At 48.3% G+C, this 19,475-nt stretch overlaps 3 long non-coding RNA genes and 1 other non-coding gene across 4 annotated transcripts in view; 3 read left to right on the top strand and 1 right to left on the bottom strand.

Moving 5' to 3' along the window:
- Window positions 1–19,475, top strand: part of LOC143989364 (uncharacterized) — a 78,243-nt gene that overhangs the window by 18,167 nt on the left and 40,601 nt on the right. The window contains exon 2 of the long non-coding RNA XR_013277018.1: window positions 3,877–4,021. This is a non-coding gene — a long non-coding RNA (uncharacterized LOC143989364). The remainder of the gene's footprint in view (window positions 1–3,876; window positions 4,022–19,475) is intronic.
- On the top strand, window positions 4,028–5,266 carry LOC143989362 (uncharacterized). The gene is made up of 2 exons (XR_013277017.1): window positions 4,028–4,569; window positions 5,045–5,266. It is a non-coding gene; the product is annotated as an uncharacterized LOC143989362 (long non-coding RNA).
- Window positions 8,019–19,475, bottom strand: part of LOC143989366 (uncharacterized) — a 13,306-nt gene continuing 1,849 nt past the window's right edge. The window contains exon 3 of the long non-coding RNA XR_013277020.1: window positions 8,019–10,557. This is a non-coding gene — a long non-coding RNA (uncharacterized LOC143989366). The remainder of the gene's footprint in view (window positions 10,558–19,475) is intronic.
- On the top strand, window positions 9,253–9,324 carry TRNAG-UCC (transfer RNA glycine (anticodon UCC)). Its single transcript has one exon. It is a non-coding gene; the product is annotated as a tRNA-Gly (tRNA).

Raw genomic sequence — 19,475 nt, 5'->3', positions numbered from 1 at the left:
GGGGCACAGGAGGGGCTGCATTGGTTGGCACGGTGAGTCTGCATTGGTGGGCACGGTGAGGCTGCATTGGTGGGCACGGTGAGGCTGCATTGATGGGCACGGTGAGGCTGCATTGATGGGCACGGTGAGTCTGCATTGGTGGGCACGGTGAGTCTGCATTGGTGGGCACGGTGAGTCTGTATTTGATGGGCACGGTGAGTCTGCATTGGTGGGCACGGTGAGGCTGCATTGGTGGGCACGGTGAGGCTGCATTGGTGGGCACGGTGAGGCTGCATTGATGGGCACGGTGAGGCTGCATTGGTGGGCACGGTGAGGCTGCATTGATGGGCACGGTGAGGCTGCATTGGTGGGCACGGTGAGGCTGCATTGGTGGGCACGGTGAGGCTGCATTGGTGGGCACGGTGAGGCTGCATTGGTGGGCACGGTGAGGCTGCATTGGTGGGCACGGTGAGGCTGTATTTGATGGGCTTTGGTGAGGCTGCATTGTGGCTGCACAGAGTCTGCAGTCTCTGAACATCTCCTGTAGCATGTCTGCAGTCTCTGAGGCAGTCTGGAGAGGAGTCAAGAGTGGGAGCGCCGCTGGGATGGGGGTCATGGGAGAAGTCAGACTTGTGTGGACTGTGGACAGGAGACTATAGGATAAAACCAGAGCCACCAAGCTGGAGCCGACTGACTGAGCCCTGCACAGTGCACCTGAGAGGAGGTCAGTGAAAGCACCGCCAGGCCAGACGGGGGGGGGTCACTGATGTAAGGGGGGGTGAATACGATAATGTAAGGGGCACTGATATAAAGGGTTTCCTCCTTATATTAGTAACCCATCCCCCTTACCTTAGAGTATTCTTTCTGCAGAAGGTGGTCCCCCCAACGTTATGAGTTCCTGGGGTCCCCCTTGATGATTGATCACTTACCACTATTAACTATACATGTATAGAGTATAATATATAAGCCCTATGTGATTTCATATCTATATATAATACTCTCTTCATCAAATGTGCTTTAAAATGTATGGTTTTCCTTTCATGAACAAGAAAATAATGCCGTTAAGCTGTTGGGCTGGTATAATAATACTGTTGGGCTGGTATAATAATGCTGTTGGGCTGGTATAATAATGCTGTTGGGCTGGTATAATAATGCTGTTGGGCTGGTATAATAATACTGTTGGGCTGGTATAATAATACTGTTGGGCGCTGGTATAATAATACTGTTGGGCTGGTATAATAATGCTGTTGGGCTGGTATAATAATACTGTTGGGCTGGTATAATAATACTGTTGGGCGCTGGTATAATAATACTGTTGGGCTGGTATAATAATGCTGTTGGGCGCTGGTATAATAATACTGTTGGGCTGGTATAATAATGCTGTTGGGCTGGTATAATAATACTGTTGGGCTGGTATAATAATACTGTTGGGCTGGTATAATAATGCTGTTGGGCTGGTATAATAATGCTGTCGGGCTGGTATAATAATGCTGTGAGGCTGGTATAATAATGCTGTTGGGCTGGTATAATAATGCTGTTGGGCGCTGGTATAATAATGCTGGTGGGCTGGTATAATAATACTGTTGGGCTGGTATAATAATGCTGTGGGGCTGGTATAATAATGCTGTCGGGCTGGTATAATAATGCTGTCGGGCTGGTATAATAATCCAGTGACAGTATGAGATGAATATATGACCACAACAGATGTATTGCAATGTAAAGAGATGAATTATCTCTTATATAACACAAATGTATTACCAGTGGAAAGATTTTCATGAGATTGCTGAAAAGGGGCGGAGCATGAGCGGCCTTAAAATGATGCCCCCCCTTGGAAAAAGTTCTGCGGACGCCCATGACTTAGCCCATAATAAGGCTGGAGCGGTCACTGTAACCATGGAAACCAAATGTAAGCTGTGGTGAAAAACTGGGATTTCCTATGGCTGCATTCTGTAAACACTTTTCACTAAAACTGAATCTAGAAATCTCTGATCTAGAACTGGAATTTCTATTCTGGGCGGAGCCGGCGAGATTTCTGCATTAAAAGCCCTCTACAGCTCCGGCCCTTGAGGGCCGCCTATGGACAAGGTGTTGAAGGGGACAGAATGATCCCATCATACCTCCATGGCTGCCGTCCTCCACCTAGAGGAATCCTATGGGAGTGTTTTTTTTTCATAAATTTGATAAGAAAAAAAATCCCTCCAGATCTCATTATTGATCATCGTTATTGGAGCTCATTGATATTACAGAGAGGATTTTATATGTTAAATATCAGATTGATCAGAGTCTCCATAACATGATTGATATTTAGAAAAAATATATATTAAAAAAAATTATATATATATATATATATATATATATATATTTCCCACAATTCCCTGCTTCTCATTTATTCATCCATTTACAAAAATATATCAAAATAATAAAAAAAAAACTGATGGGAAATAAAATCCTCCAGACTTATGATTATTGATCATTTTTATTGGAGCTCATTGATATTACAGAGATTGATAAGAGTCTCCATAACATGATAGATATTATATATATGTATATTTATTAAAAAGAAAATGACATATATATTTAAATACAGTATATACACATTCTCTATCTAATATTTCATAGATGGATGTAATTGATTATATATATTATATACAGTCACAGGTCACAAAGCTCCCACACAAGGGGGGTGGGGTGATCTTTGTTATCAGTCATGCGATTTCAGTTACAAACCCCCCTCAATGGGGTCTGTCAGTGGCAGTTTATTTTTAGCTGATCCCAATGATATTTGAAAATGCCAGCCAGTCAGGCCCGGATTGGCCATAGGGCACATCGGGCAATTGCCAGGTGGGCCGGGGCCGCCGGGCTGCAAGTCCATGCAGGGCACAAGGCTCTTTGAGCCCGTGCCCCTCATGCAGTCTCTCTGCGGTAGCTCGGCTCAGCCCATCGGCGGCGGGGGACGTATACAAAGAGGGGGGTGGAGCTAGATGAGAAGCCTTCGGCCTCTCCGCGGCTGCTCGTATAGGTCAACCATTCGTACCAGGGGGCGTGACTGCAAAGGAGGAGGAGCCAGAGCAGATGACTGCTGCTGAATCCTAAAAACTTGAAACCAGATAACAGTAAGCGTGAGTTCCGCCCGTGCTCTGCGCTCACCCCCCTGTAACCAGGATAGGAGGAGCGGTGGGGGGGCGGCTGCATATAGAACAATCATTCTCTCCATCTTCCTCCTGCAGCATCGGACTGCCTGCGAGAGGGAGAGGAGAAGCAGGAGACTGCAGGAGGAAGATGGAGAGAATGATTGTTCTATATGCAGCCGCCCCCACCGCTCCTCCTATCCTGGTTATTTCTGCTGCCCCCCCGGGCTCCCCACACCACCCAGTTTCCCTTGACAACGACATCACCCACAATTCTCCATAGGGGGCGCTCTGAGAGCCTTTACATTCCATCAGTTTAGAGTTATCTGTGAATGGTGGCCCCAGAACGATCAATGTCATTGGGGTGTGTGCGCGCCATCCCTAATATGTGCACCCCACACCCACGATTAAATAGTAGCCCCGCCCCCAATTAGTCCCACTCTTATTTAGCACCTTCAAAATGTTCCTCATTGAAATAATCTGCAACTCTTTATAAGAATTTCGGGTGGGGGATGGGGATGGAACCTCAGTTGGTGATAATTACTGCCATCTGTGATTTGGTCGGTAGACTTTCCCTCACTTCTTTTCCTTCTGAGAGGACAGGAAGTGCGGGAAAACTTTCCCAGGCAGGTCACAGAAAACAAGGAAAACCTCAGAAAAGTTTGAGCCCCGCCCCCAACTCCATCCAAATCTAAAAGAAAATGTTTTGCAGTGAAGTTTTGCTTTACAATCTGAACGTCTACTTACCCTTTCTTTTTTCTTTTTATAGGTTCAAAGTGATTTATTACAAAACTAAAAACATGACGTCGGAAAAAGACGAATGGAGGAGGATTGGAAAATGATAAGGGAGACTGAAAGACAATTGAAGGAGAGTTCCTGAACAGAGCGATGGATGAGAAGAACGATGAGGACAGGTAAGTACACGTTCTTGCATATAGAATATATAAAGTGAAGGGGGGACATTGCCTTCATGGAGGATTACACATCAGTAGGAGGATATTATGCTGGTTGGGTATAAAATATCCGTATGTTATAGACACGCCCAGATATAGGCAACAGAGATTGTTGGGGGACCTTCTCATGCCCCTCATATGGAAATCCATAGAAGTGATCAGTAGGCAGAGCTCCTCCAATGATCAGATAGATTAGATCTAGAGCAGATATAACCATACAGGAAGGCAATGAATGGACTATATAGAAGGTGATCCTTCCTTCATTGTTGGATAGTGGAGGAATGAGCGGCAGGGAGGCTCCGTACCTAAAGACAATATATCCGAGTGAAATATAGGAAATACGCCCCATACAAGTGTTCTATTCATGTCAGATGAAGAAGTTTAGTCACGGCTAATGTTTGATCTCTTTATTATCAGGTCTTGGCTATGAAGAGGGACACATTCTGTCACCAAGACACGGTGTGCTATGGTGCCGACTCCGAAACCAGCAGCTTCTCATCCATCAGTATGTAAGTATCTTCATTACAGTTTCCTTTGTACAATGTAACATATTCATTGATGATGGTAAGATTAGGAACACGAGCACCACCAGCCCCCTCCCCTCACCAGGTCAGGGCCCCTTGGGTCAGGTTTGGAAGAAGAGAGTCATGGGGGGTCGTTTTGCTGCCATTTGGCTGTCCATAGTAACATTCATTTTGTTTCCTGAATATAATAAACTGATTTCTGATCCAGATGATCATTGCTCTGGATTATTGGACAAACCCAAAAGCCATTGAACACCTTCTGTTGGTGCGCCTGGAATACACTCGGCTGATTGAAATGGAGGGTTCAATTGGGCTTTCATTTTATACAAATTAGATCCAAAATACACTGAATTGGGCAATGCTGGAAAATGTTACATACATGATCATAAATGAATAATCCATGTACACTGCGCCATTTTGTTTCCTTTCTTGTCTTACTAATCTCTTCTTTCTCTTACAGTGATATTTCTGCGAGTTTGAGACAACCGGAGCCTCACAGCCCGACCACGAGGACCATGATGATGAATCTGTACTGAGCAGAAGCGGGAATGGACCTTGATGTGTATCTGATGTAGTTTTCCTATGTGTGTAGACATATTCCTTGTGTCAAAGAATCTTTTTAACCCTTTCTAATTTGTATGTTTTTTTATTATTTTTGGAATAAATTTATATATAAAGAACATTGACTGATTACAAAAATTTTTCTTTTGAACATATATTGGTGCCTCTAAAATCCCAAAGTCCCCACTCATTTTCGCTGTAATTTCTATTCATCAAGGATGATGGCGCCCTTCCATACTGTTATACTTGAGATATCCACTAATTAGCCACAAAGTGTCTCTTGATATCGCGTATTCCTTTTTCCCCTTTTTTTTAGTGGATGAAGTAAGTATCCTCTATCCTTCTTACATGGCTGAAAAGACTCACCTCTGTCTGGTTCAGTGTTTAACCACTTCAGCCCTGGAAAATTTGGCTGCTCAATGACCAGGCCATTTTTTGCGATTCGGCACTGCGTTGCTATAACTGAGAACTGCGTGCTCGTGCGACGTTGCACCCAAACAAAATTGACATTCTTTTTTCCCCACAAATAGAGCTTTGTTTTGGTGGTATTTGATCACCCCTGTGGTTTTTACTTTTTGCGCTATAAGCAAAAAAAGAACGACAATTTTGAAAACAAAGCAAAACAAGATTTTGTACTTTTTGCTATAATAAATATTCCCCATTTTTGGTAAAAAAAAAAGCTAATTTTTTCCTCAGTTTAGGCCGATATGAATTCTTCTACATATTTTTGGTATTAAAAATCGTAATAAGCGTATATTGATTGGTTTGCTCAAAAGTTATCGCGTCTGCAAAATAGGGGATAGATTTATAGCATTTTTATTATTAATTTTTTTTTTTTTACCGGTAATGGCAACGATCTGGGATTTTTATCGGGACTGTAACATTACGGCGGACACATTGGACACTTTTGACACATTTTTGAAACCATTGACAATTATACAGCGATCAGTGCTATAAAAACGCACTGATTACTGTGTAAATGTCACGGGCAGGGAAGGGGTTAACTGTGTTCCTTTAGTGTGTGTTCTAACTGTGGGGGGAGGGGACTGACTATAGTAGATGACAGATCGTGGTTCCGAGCTATTAATGACTTGCGATCTGCCTCTCCTCACAGAACAGGGATTTGTGTGTTTACCCGTTTGGACGCTATTTATGTCGTTCCATGGTGTGCTGGCAAATAACTTCCCTTTACACACAGACACGTCCCTGTTCTGCCTCTCGTGCCCGCGATCGCGTGCGGTCATCGCGTCTGCCGACCACGAGCATTAGCACCCCTCTGGAATGCAGCGGGCACGCGCATGCCTGCTATCCCGTTTAAAGGAGCCGATGTACAGTGACGACGGCTCGCGGGATTGTGCTGACCTGCTGCAGTATAATGACAGCGGCTGGTTGGCAAGTGGATCAAAAATAGTAACCGTTTGTTCCAGAGGAAGTAAAAAAAAAACTGCGGTCAGGGATCGGGGGGCAGTTTTGTCTCATAAAGACAGACGGATTCCTCAGTGACCTCACACAGGCAGTTGTCGCAATTCCCTGGATCAAACTATTTCCTCTTCAGCTTAATCAGTCAAGCAATGGGAGCAGGGCTGTTTTTAAGGCAGGGAAAAAGGGGCAGCTGCCCTGGGCCCTGTCATTGTTGTGGGACCCAAAGAACCTGCTTCACACTTGCCAAATATCCTGGTTTAAATTCCCTTGTCCCTTGAGGTTTTAGTCCCGAGCTGTGTCCCAATATCTCAGTGTGAAGTGCTACTGCTAAAGCTCTGCCCTATTGTGGTGTACAGATGATTTACATGTAAATTACCGGAATTAAAGGGGTTGTAAAGGTAGATTTTTTTATTTTCTACATAGGTTCATTTAAGCTAGTGCATTGTTGGTTCACTTATCTTTTCCTTTGATTTCCCTTCTAAATGTTTTTTTTCTTTGTTTTCTTTGTCTGAATTTCTCACTTCCTGTTCCTCCTCAGTAAGCTGTTCTGGCTGACTAACCACCAGCTCGGATGATGGTGAGAAGTTTACTGAGGAGAAACAGGAAGTGAGATATTCAGACAAAGCAAAAAAACATTTAGAAGGGAAATCAAAGGAAAAGGTAAGTGAACCAACAATGCACTAGCTTAAAAGAAACTATGTAGAAAATAAAAAAATTACCTTTACAACCCCTATGTAAAAAGCGGTGGCATTCATATGTAAGTAGCGGCGGCCGGCAGCATTGATATGTATATAATGCCCAACTGAGGTCATATCCACAGTAATCTTTAGTAACCAATCAACAAGCAGAAATTATGTGCTGTAACCTCTAGCAACTAATCAGTGAGCCGTAATGTGTGCTGTACCTTTGGCGACCAGTCAGTGAGCGGTAATGATACACTGTAACCTCTGGCAACCAATTGCAATAGCTGCCTGATCTGATTTTGTAAACTGAATTTGAGTTTAGCTGCTATTTATTGTATGTCTCAGAGCAGGTGGAGAGCGAAACTGCATGGGGGGGATGCATACCCAACTTTATCCCGGCCTGACACAACCACACAACAGACTCAGAATGCTGGACTATTCATAAGCTTTCTGAGATCCATCCCGATTATCGGGAATATGGCCGGACCATAATAGTAAGTATCCTTTCCTGTAGTTACATAGTTATCTAGGATAAAGTCCCCTGTCTATGAAGTACGATCTCCCATACACGGGGCAGTTGTGGATTAGAGGAGGGAGAACAAATCCCTTTGGTATCTGGAGGACATTTTAGAGGGGACCAAATCTCAGTTCATATGGAATTTTCCAAAGTTGCAGATCTTTGATGAATGTTCCTTTCCTAGTGTTATGAGGAAGGTGGGGGAGGGGGGTGCAGGGGGAAGAATAGAGATTAGGAAAGGTTTTCCGGCTTGCTTGGCAGTGGTTGGTCAGCCCAGTTGGGACATCCCATTAAGTGTTCCTCTAACTTCCCTCAGGGATCCCAGTAAAGTAATGTTCTCCTCTATGGCATTTGTTCTCCTCCAGTACCTAAGATGACTTGGCTCATGGCACTAGCTAAACATATAGAGAGGGTTCCTCTACCCAACACCAAAACCTCCGCCAAGTATCTGGCCAGCTGCTTCTGTGGAGAAGACCACCTTATATAAATGGACATTTGGGGAATTGGCATAAACTGATCAGTACTAGAAAACTGAGGGACGTCTTTAATGTAGATGGAAGGCCATAGTCGTGTGTAACATTCTGTAATATCTCTTCTTTTTCTCTTTCCACAGAGCTCCGGGCTTTATAGTTTCCGGACCCCTCACAATGTGAGCAGATGATGGACGGGGGACAGGGCTCCTCACCTGAAAATGGAAGCCCGGCTCTTAGAAGATGGTAGAGACCGTCCACTACCAGTATGGGGGATGGGCAACAAGGGTGCCCTGACAGTCCCTCATCACTGTCTATCAACAACTTTAAAAACATTATAAACATTTCTACTCATCTTTAAAGGAGGAACTCCATGCAAAAAACATAAAAGATGGCGTCCAAAATCCATACCAGACCCCTAGCTGAGCATCCAGCCAGCAGGCCAAGAAAGGGAGGTGAGAGTTGCCCGCAAATCCCCACAACTGTGCCGAGTCAGGGTTGTCAGGAAGCGCCCCTTATCCTCGTCATTACAGGGACAGTGCTTTGCCGGGGGGCCCTCCTTTGCACATTCCACTCCCCATGCTGAGGGCTTGTGGCCTGGTATGGTTGGGGGAGGTGCATGCTCACCCCCTCTTTCCTGGCCTGCCAGGCTGGGTGCACAGATGGGGGTCTGGTATAGATTTTGGAGGTCCATTTTTTCTATTAGGAGCAAGCCTTCCATTTCCAGGTGAGGTGTCCTGACCCCGCCCCTTCAGGGTTCAGGTTGAAGATGCGGAGGAGGATCGGTGGAGGAGCGAGGGAGGAGGAGGAGGGGAACTTCCCTTTTTAGGTGAAGTTCCACATTAAGATGGGGCAGCACAGAGGCTTAGCGGTGAGCCTTGCAGCACTGGGGTCCTCGGTTCAAGACCTGACCAGGACACTATCTGCATGGAGTTTGCATGTTCTCCCTGTGCTTGCGTGGGTTTTCCCCGGGTACTCCGGTTTCCCCCCACACAACAAAAACATGCAACTTTTTGTGTTGGTGGTGCAGTGGTGAGCACAGCTGCTTTCCAAGCAGACGACCCGGGTTCGATTCCCGGCCAACATAATGGCCAAGATTCTCCCCAGAGACTGGAATTCTATGTGGAGTGCAGATTAGCGATGGGATAAAATGTAAAGGAATGAAGTGAATGTCGTGGGTTTGTATGGATTTTATTACACACCTTAGAATAGATTTCTTGCAGGTAGGTGTGATTGTACTGCATTCTCAGTGTCAGCCAGTAGGTGGAGCACTCGGCTACCTTTCAGGTATTTTCTAGGCTCTTCTTCACAACTTTGCTGAAGAAAGGCCGGTGTTCTGGCCATCGGATACTGTCCGCCCCGCACTGCGCAGCATGGAGCAGAAAGATTTGGAAAATCTCAGAGGATAAATGGCGCCTGCGCCGTGAGTGGAGGCGCTAGCCCCACCATCCAAAGTGGACATAAGGCTGCAAATATTAGAGGGCCCCTCACGGACTCACTTCGATCGCCACGCTTTGGGCTCGGCCTCGCTGCGCTCGGCTCTTTTTATTCTATGTCTGCTTGGATGGTGGGGATAGAACCTGGACTCAGTGCGCAGGCGCCGTTCATCTTCGGGTATTTTTGGAATGTGTGTGCTGTGTACTGCGCATGCGCACTACACAGCGGACACTATCCGATGGGGGACACAATGTGATAGTTCACCGGCTATGTACTATATACAGTGGGGGGGAAAAACACATGATGATGTTATAAATGGAGTTCAGTGAGTAAAATAAGTACTTGATCCCCTACCAACCAACAATAATTCTGCCCCCCACAGACTGGCTACAGTAGGTGCTCATGTGGTGCACACATTAGTCCTGACAATGTAAGGCCTCTTTCACACGGCCCATCCGTTCAGGTCCGCCTGTCAGTTTGGATGCTCCATAGAGGGCTGTCATCTTCCTGCTCAGCGGGGACCGACGGAGCGGATTATCACTGATCCGCCCCATGTGAAAGAGCCCTAAGAAGGTTCTCCTAACGACAACTCGTTATGTGTATAGAAGACTCCTGTCCACAGAATCCCTTCCCTCCAATCCTCACCATCATGGGGAAGACCAAAGAGCTGTCAGAGGATGTCGGGGAGAAGATTGGAGACCTGCACAAGGCTGGAATGGGCTACAAGACCATCAGCAAGAAGCTTGGCGAGAAGAAGCGTATCCTCCGGCACAGAGTAGAGACGGATTAAGGGAATTTCCCCACCAGTCCGGCTTGGTGCATTGTTCATGGTCCACCACTGGAAGGACGGCTTGCTGCAGGACGATGGCAAGAGGACCACCAGCTGTACCCAAAATGAATGGAAATCTTCATTATAAAATCTCAGGACCACATTCCTTTGTCCCTCATAATCCACATGATATTTGGCTTCACGTTATAAAAGTTTAGGAAACTCGTATCCCACTTACCTCTCCTGGGATCCAGTGCCGGGTCTTCTCCCTGGTGGGCAGAGGCTGGCACCTTCAGGTTTCACCCAAACACCAGCGCTGGGCAAATTATGAGACAGTTCTACTGATTGGTGCCTTTTACTGCAAAGTTACGCGTCTCTGTGCTTCAGCCAAGCCCCCTACTGCAGTTCTTCATGTGTACCCCATGACCCCAGTGCACCCCTCAGCATCTGAGCGACCCATGTCACATGTGCACCCCATTACTCCAGTGCACCCCTCAGCATCTGAGCGACCCATGTCACATGTGCACCCCATGACTCCAGTGCACCCCTCAGCATCTGAGCGACCCATGTCACATGTGCACCCCATGACCCCAGTGCACCCCTCAGCATCCCATGTCACATGTGCACCCCATGACGCCAGTGCACCCCTCAGCAACCCATGTCACATGTGCACCCCATGACCCCTGTGCACCCCTCAGCATCTGAGCAACCCATGTCACATGTGCACCCCATGACCCCTGTGCACCCCTCAGCATCCCATGTCACATGTGCACCCCATGACCCCAGTGCACCCCTCAGCATCTGAGCGACCCATGTCACATGTGCACCCCATGACCCCAGTGCACCCCTCAGCATCTGAGCGACCCATGTCACATGTGCACCCCATGACCCCAGTGCACCCCTCAGCATCTGAGCAACCCATGTCACTTGTCCATCCCATGACCCCAGTGCACCCCTCAGCATCTGAGCAACCCATGTCACTTGTCCATCCCATGACCCCAGTGCACCCCTCAGCATCTGAGCAACCCATGTCACTTGTCCATCCCATGACCCCAGTGCACCCCTCAGCATCTGAGCAACCCATGTCACTTGTCCATCCCATGACCCCAGTGCACCCCTCAGCATCTGAGCGACCCATGTCACATATGCACCCCATGACCCCTGTGCACCCCTCATCATCTGAGCGACCCATGTCACATGTGCACCCCATGACTCCAGTGCATCCCTCAGCATCTGAGCAACCCATGTCACATGTGCACCCCATGACCCCAGTGCACCCCTCAGCATCTGAGCGACCCATGTCACATATGCACCCCCATGACCCCAGTGCACCCCTCAGCATCTGAGCAACCCATGTCACATGTCCATCCCATGACTCCAGTGCACCCCTCAGCATCTGAGCAACCCATGTCACATGTGCACCCCATGACTCCAGTGCACCAAGTGTTCGCCTGTTCAGCGAAGCCAGAACTTTGTGGGCCGTTTGTGGCATATTCGTGTGGCTCTCATGGCCCACAATGCATTGCGCCATCGCAGTGCATTCCTGGCTGATGATTGGCCAAGCGTGTACTGTTACCCGCAGGCTTGGTCAATCACAGCGCCGGCAGCGAGGAGAGCCATGATTGGCAGGATGCCTGTGGCCAATTATAGCTCAGAGGGTTTAGTACACGCCCCACCAGAGGCGGCTCTCTAATTAGGCAAAGTAGGCGGTGGCCTAAGGTCTCGCCCTCCTAGGGGCCTCGCTCCCGCCTACTTTGCGTAAAGAGCCGCCTCTGGCTATCCTCATACATTAGTCCCAGGTGCCTCCGTTCAGAATACAGTCAGCCCGCCTCCTCTCTTCTCTGTAACACCCCGAAAACTGGAAGTGGAACTGCAGTGCAGGTGTCCTTCCAGTCAGAACATCGGAAGACACATAGAGACCGCCAACTGCCCCGCCATCCTATCCTGTCCGCCCTTTCTTGTGCATGGGCAGGGCACAGCTAGCATCTTAGCACAGGATCGTCGAGTCTACCCTCCTTCCAGGGCGGGGCTTCCGTGATGGAGGCGGGGCCAATTCAGCCTGTCTATGTGCACTGTGCAGCCGACGGACTGAGCTATGAGGGGACAGAGCCTTGCTATATGTGAGGTACATGTGACCAGGGGGTGCCGTACAGTGGTGTGGTGTCAGTGTGCTCTATCTCAGCCCTGGTGTCAGTGTGCGCTCAGTACTGGTGTGATTGAGCACACTGACACCAGTACTGTTAATATATGCAATTCATTTTTATTGCTTGAATTATTTTTTCCCCCCCATTATAGATGTGAGTGGGGCCTCATGTCTAGGTTATGCCTAAGGCCTCACAAAGCCTAGAGCTGCCTAGGAGCCCCACCCTATATAAGGTGCCTGCACGGCGGCCTTGTGTAGTGTGTTGCGGCGTTCATAGAGAGAAGGATAGGCAGGGACAGTGTCTACATTTCTTGTGATTGAGCCTAGCACAGTTACAGTCGGTGTATTGTGCCTCCTGCACAGTATACACCTGAAGCTACCCCCAATTGCTGGCGTTCTGCTGATCCTATACCCCAGGCAGCTGCAGTAATTACAGTTGGTGTATTGTGTCATCTGCTCAGTGTGCACCTAAAGCTACCCCAATTGCTGGTTTTCCCATCTCCCTTCAGGCCACAGGTGTCACAGCCAAGTGCTTCCGGGCACTCTGCTAGCAGTATACCCACGTCCGATTATAGCAGGCAAATGTCCCTGCCCCAGCTGCTGGACCGGCGGAAGAAGTTCACTCCCAGCCATCTACATGCCCAGCGGTTGAATGCTAGCTTGGCTAAATTGCTAGCACTTCAACTGCTGCCTTTTCAGTTGGTAGACTCGGCCCCCTTCCGTGAGTTTGTACAATGTGCGGTTCCTCAGTGACAGGTCCCCAAACGCCACTTTTTCTCACGGAAGGCGATTCCGGCTCTCTACCGGCATGTGGAAGGCAATGTCCTTGCCTCGCTGGACAGGGCGGTCAGTGGTAAGGTGCATATTACCGCTGACTCATGGTCCAGCAGGCATGGACAGGGACGTTACCTGTCTTTCACGGCCCATTGGGTCACTCTTCTGGCAGCTGGGAAGGATGCAGGACAAGGTGCAGTAGTGTTGGAGGTTGTTCTGCCACCACGCCTCCAAAATGCTACTATTGGTTGTGACACATCTCTCTCCTCCACCCCCTCCTCTTCTTCCTCCATGGCCTCTTCCAGTGCTCTGTCCTCAGAACCAGCGGTGCTCCGTAGGCGTTCAAGGGGCTACGCAAGTACGCAGGCAAAACGATGCCATGCCGTGCTTGCGCTGGCTTGTTTGGGGGACAGGGGTCACACTGGGGCAAATATTCTGTCAGCTCTGCAGGGGCAGGCCGAGAGGTTGTTGACGCCACGCCAGCTTAAGCCAGGAATGGTGGTTTGCGACAATGGCACCAACCTCCTCTCCGCCCTCCGACAGGGACAACTGACCCATGTGCCCTGTGTGGCTCACATCCTTAACCTGGTGGTGCAGCGGTTCTTGGGCAGGTACCCCGGCTTACAGGATGTCCTGAAGCAGGCCAGGAAAGTCTGTGTACATTTCCGCAGATCATTTAATGCCTGTGCTCGGCTGGCTGAGCTCCAAAAGGAGTTGAACCTGCTCAAGAACCGCCTTATATGCGACATGCCCACCAGGTGGAACTCAACGTTGCCCATGCTGCAGCGGCTGCACACGCAGCAGAGGGCCATCAATGAGTACCGGTGGGAATATGGCACCAGGACAGGGTCAGGGGAGCTTGTTTTTTTTTTCACCACGCCAGTGGGGCGTGATCAGGGAAGAATGCACTGTCCTGTCACCATTTGAGGAGGCCACAAGGATGGTGAGCAGTGACAGTGCATGCATCAGTGACACTGTACCGCTTGTCCACCTCTTGGAGCATATGCTGCGTGGAATAATGGACAGGGCACTTGAGGCAGAACAGAGGCAGGAAGAGGAGGACTTCCTTGCCTCTCAAGGCCCCCTTTATCCAGACAGTGTTCCTGCTGTCCCACCCATCACACAGGAAGAGAATGAGGAGGAGGACTGTGTCAGCATGGAGGTGGAGCCTGGCACTCAGCAGCAGTCTTTTAGAGAGGATTTACATTCCCAAGAAACCCGTGGACTTGTACGTGGCTGGGAGGAGGTGTCTGCGGATCATGTTGTCCTTAGTGACCCAGAGGACTCCGGACCGAATGCCTCAGCTAACCTATGCTGCATGGCCTCCCTGATCCTGCAAAGCCTGGTATTCTTCAGATTAAGGAGAGGGACCATTACTGGCTGGCCACTCTCCTTGATCCACGGTACAAGGGTAAGGTTGCCGACCTTATCTTGCCATCGCAGAGGGAGCAGAGGATGAGACATCTCCGGGAGGCCTTGCAGAAAGGTCTGTGCAACGCGTTCCTAGAGACTGGGAGGTTACAAACTCCTGGTCCTGGACAACGTGTTGCTGAGGCATCGGTCAGAAGGAGCAGGTGGCCGTCTGACTGATGCTTTCAGACCATTTTTTAGTCCGCAGCCCCAAGGTATGATCGGTTCCAGCACCCATCGCCAGCGTCTGATTTACATGGTGCAGGAATACCTAGGGGCAAGGTCAGACTTGGACACCTTTCCCACCGAAAATCCTCTGGGTTACTGGGTCTTGAGGATGGATCACTGGCCAGAGCTTGCACAGTATGCAATTGAGCTACTGGCCTGTCCCGCATCCAGCGTTCTTTCGGAACGCACCTTCAGTGCTGCTGGTGGCTTTGTTACCGATCACAGGGTGCGCCTGTCCACAGAGTCGGTTGATCGACTGACCTTCATAAAGATGAATCAGTCATGGATCACCCACAGCTACCAAGCACCTGAAGCTGATGTAACTGAATAAATTTTTTTTTTTAATTTAGATTGCATTCAGATTTTTACCACTAAAATCCATTATTTTAACCACTTTAAGACCGGACCATTTTGCTGGTAAATGACCAGAGGTCTTTTTACACTTTGGCACTGCGCTGCTTTAACTGGTAATTGCGCGGTCATGCAATGTTGTACCCAAACAAAATTTGCGTCCTTTTCTTCCCACAAATAGAGCTTTCTTTTGATGGTATTTGATTGCCTCTGCGATTTTTATTTTTTGCGATATAAACGTAAAAAGACCGCAAATTTTGAAAAAAAATGATATTTTCTACTTTTTGTTATTAGAAAAATCCAATAAACTCAATTTTAGTCATACATTTAGGCCAAAATGTATTCAGCCACATGTCTTTGGTAAAAAAAAAGTCAATAATTGTATATTTATTGGTTTGCGCAAAAGTTGTCACATCTACAAACTAAGGTACGTTTTCTGGAATTTACGCAGCTTTTAGTTTACGACTGCCTATCTCATTTCTTGAGGTGCTAAAATGGCAGGGCAGTACAAAACCCCCCCAAATGACCCCATTTTGGAAAGTAGACCCCCTAAGGAAATTGATAAGAGGCATGTTGAGCCCATTGAATATTTTATTTTTTTGCCTCAAGCGATTGAATAATGACAAAAAAAAAATTTTTTTTTTTTTTTTACACAAAGTTGTCACTAAATGATATATTGCTCACACATGCTATGGGCGTATGTGAAATGACACCCCAAAATAAATTCTGCTGCTTCTCCTGAGTACGGGGATACCACATATGTGGGACTTTTTGGGAGCCTAGCCGCGTACGGGGCCCCGAAAACCAAGCACCGCCTTCAGGCTTTCTAAGGGCGTAAATTTTTGAGTTCACTTCTCACTACCTATTACAGTTTTGAAGGCCATAAAATGCCAAGATGGCACAAAACCCCCACAAATGACCCCATTTTAGAAAGTAGACACCCCAAGCTATTTGCTGAGAGGCATGTTGAGTTCATGGAATATTTTATATTTTGCCACAAGTTGCGGGAAAATTACAAACTTTTTTTTTTTTTTTTTTTTTTCACAAAGTTGTCACTAAATGATATATTGCTCACACATGCCATGGGCATATGTGAAATGACACCCCAAAATAAATTCTGCTGCTTCTCCTGAGTACGGGGATACCACATATGTGGGACTTTTTGGGAGCCTAGCCGCGTACGGGGCCCCGAAAACCAAGCACCGCCTTCAGGCTTTCTAAGGGCGTAAATATTTGACTTCACTCCTCACTACCTATTACAGTTTTGAAGGCCATAAAATGCCAAGATGGCACAAAACCCCCACAAATGACCCCATTTTAGAAAGTAGACACCCCAAGCTATTTGCTGAGAGGCATGTTGAGTCCATGGAATATTTTATATTTTGCCACAAGTTGCGGGAAAATTACAAACTTTTTTTTTTTTTTTTTTTTTTCACAAAGTTGTCACTAAATGATATATTGCTCACGCATGCCATGGGCATATGTGAAATGACACCCCAAAATAAATTCTGCTGCTTCTCCTGAGTACGGGGATACCACATATGTGGGACTTTTTGGGAGCCTAGCCGCGTACGGGGCCCCGAAAACCAAGCACCGCCTCAGGCTTTCTAAGGGCGTTACAGTTTTGAAGGCCATAAAATGCCAAGATGGCACAAACCCCCCCAAATGACCCCATTTTGGAAAGTAGACACCCCTAATTTAGGGGTACACTAGTGAGACTAGGTAATAAATGGCGGGTGCCCTGAAACTATAAAAAAATAAACTAACCACCAGCGTCACCTGTAACAGTTATATGGTGATCACTGGTGAAAGGGTTAACTAGGGGGCAATCAGGGGCTTTATGCGGTAGTATATGGGGGTCCCTGGCGCTATAAAAAGCTGCGGCGAACCTAAATACCTACTTGCCTAACTAGCGTCACCTGTGACACTAATACAGCGATCAGAAAAACGATCGCTTATTAGGCTGGGTTCACACTGGAGCGATGCGGGAACGCCACGAATGCGCGGCGGGTTCCCGCATCGCATGCCTCCCGGCGGCAGTTCACACTGCCCTATGCGAACTGCTGGGAGTGTCAGTGAAATGTTACTGACACCCCCAGATCAGTTCGCATATCGCAGTGCGATCTGAAAACTCGGATCGCATGGTGTGAACACCCATGCGATCCGATTCTGCTGCGGGCCAAAAAAAGGGTCCCGTGCGAATTTGCGGCGGGTGCGGCGGGTGTGGCGGGTGCGGCGAATGGCTGAACTCGAATCGCACAGAGATCGGATGTGATTTGCACTGCAGTGCGGTGCGAATCACATCCGTTCTCAAACCGCTGCAATCTGAACCCAGCCTTAGTGACACTGGCGACGGGGGGTGATCACGGGTTAAACCTTTATTGGGGGGGTTAGGGGGGTACCTTAGAACTAAAGGGGGCTAACCCTAACTGCCCTAACAGTTATTAGTCACAAATGACACCCGCCGGGTGATCAGGGGGTTAAACCTTTATTAGGTAATAAATGGCGGGTGCCCTGAAACTATAAAAAAATAACTAACCAACCAGCGTCACCTGTAACAGTTATATGGTGATCACTGGTGAAAGGGTTAACTAGGGGGCAATCAGGGGGCTTTATGCGGTAGTATATGGGGGTCCCTGGCGCTATAAAAGCTGCGGCGAACCTAAATACCTACCTGCCTAACTAGCGTCACCTGTGACACTAATGCGGCGATCAGAAAAATGATCGCTTATTAGGCTGGGTTCACACTGGAGCGATGCGGAAACGCCGCGAATCCGCGGCGGGTTCCCGCATCGCATGCCTCCCGGCGGCAGTTCACACTGCCCTATGCGAACTGCTGGGAGTGTCAGTGAAATGTTACTGACACCCCCAGATCAGTTCGCATATCGCAGTGCGATCTGCAAACTCGGATCGCATGGTGTGAACACCCATGCGATCCGATCTGCTGCGGGCCAAAAAAAGGGTCCCGTGCGAATTTGCGGCGGGTGCGGCGGGTGTGGCGGGTGCGGCGGGTGCGGCGAATGGCTGAACTCGAATCGCACAGAGATCGGATGTGATTTGCACTGCAGTGCGGTGCGAATCACATTCGTTCTCATAAACCGCTGCAATGTGAACCCAGCCTTAGTGACACTGGCGACGGGGGTGATCACGGGGTTAAACCTTTATTGGGGGGGTTAGGGGGGTACATTAGAACTAAAGGGGCTAACTCTAACTGCCCTAACAGTTATTACAGTCACAAATGACACCAATGCAAAAAAAAAAAAAAAAAAAAAATAATGACATTGGTGTCACTGTGACTGGGGGCAGGGGTAATTGGGGGGGTGATCGGGGGGTAAAGGGGGGGTGTGAGTGTGCCTGGCATGTTCTACTGTGTGTGTAGAGTGTTTGGTGCAACTCACCGATCCGCTCTCCTCCGTGTCGGAACGGAAAATACCGACACGGAGGAGAGATTACATCACTTCCTCTCCTGTGTTTACATTACAGGAGAGGAAGTGATGTCACGGGGATTTCCATTCGTCGAGAGCGATCGCGAGGGGGTGGCCATGAATGAATGGCCGTCCCCTCATCCCTGATCTCTCCCGAACGAATGCCGACCGCCGCAGGCACCGGGGGGGGGCCCGATCTGGCCCCCCACCCGCGGGCAGGCATGGACTTATATATACGCCAATATGCCTGCCCGTGCCATTCTGCCGACGTATATCGTCGTGCGGCGGTCGGCAAGTGGTTAAATTTCTCTACATTGAACCTCATTTGCCATGTACTTGCCCCCCCCCCCATTTGTTCAGATTCTTCTTGCAAGGTTTCCACATCCTGCGGAGAAGTTATTGCCCCGCTTAGCATCATCCGCAAATACAGAGATTGAGCTGTTTCCCCCATCCCCCTCCTCCAGGTCATTTATGTACTAATTAAATAGGATTGATCCCAGCACAGAACCCTGGGGACCCCACTACCCACCCCCGACATTCCAAGTACTCTCCATTTATCATCACCCTCTGACTCGCCCTTGTAACCAGTTTCAATCCATGTACTCCCCCTATGGTCCATGCCAACCCACCTTACTTTGTACAGTAAATGTTTATGGGGAACTGTGTCAAATGTTTTTATAAAATCCAGATACACCACATCT

The sequence above is a fragment of the Lithobates pipiens genome, unplaced genomic scaffold (assembly GCF_037356315.1).
Source record: "Lithobates pipiens isolate NorthernLeopardFrog02 unplaced genomic scaffold, aLitPip1_a1.2 Scaffold_18, whole genome shotgun sequence".
Taxonomy (NCBI): Eukaryota; Metazoa; Chordata; class Amphibia; order Anura; family Ranidae; genus Lithobates; species Lithobates pipiens.
Note: the sequence above shows the minus strand (reverse complement) of the source record. Positions and strands in the feature narration are given on the sequence as shown.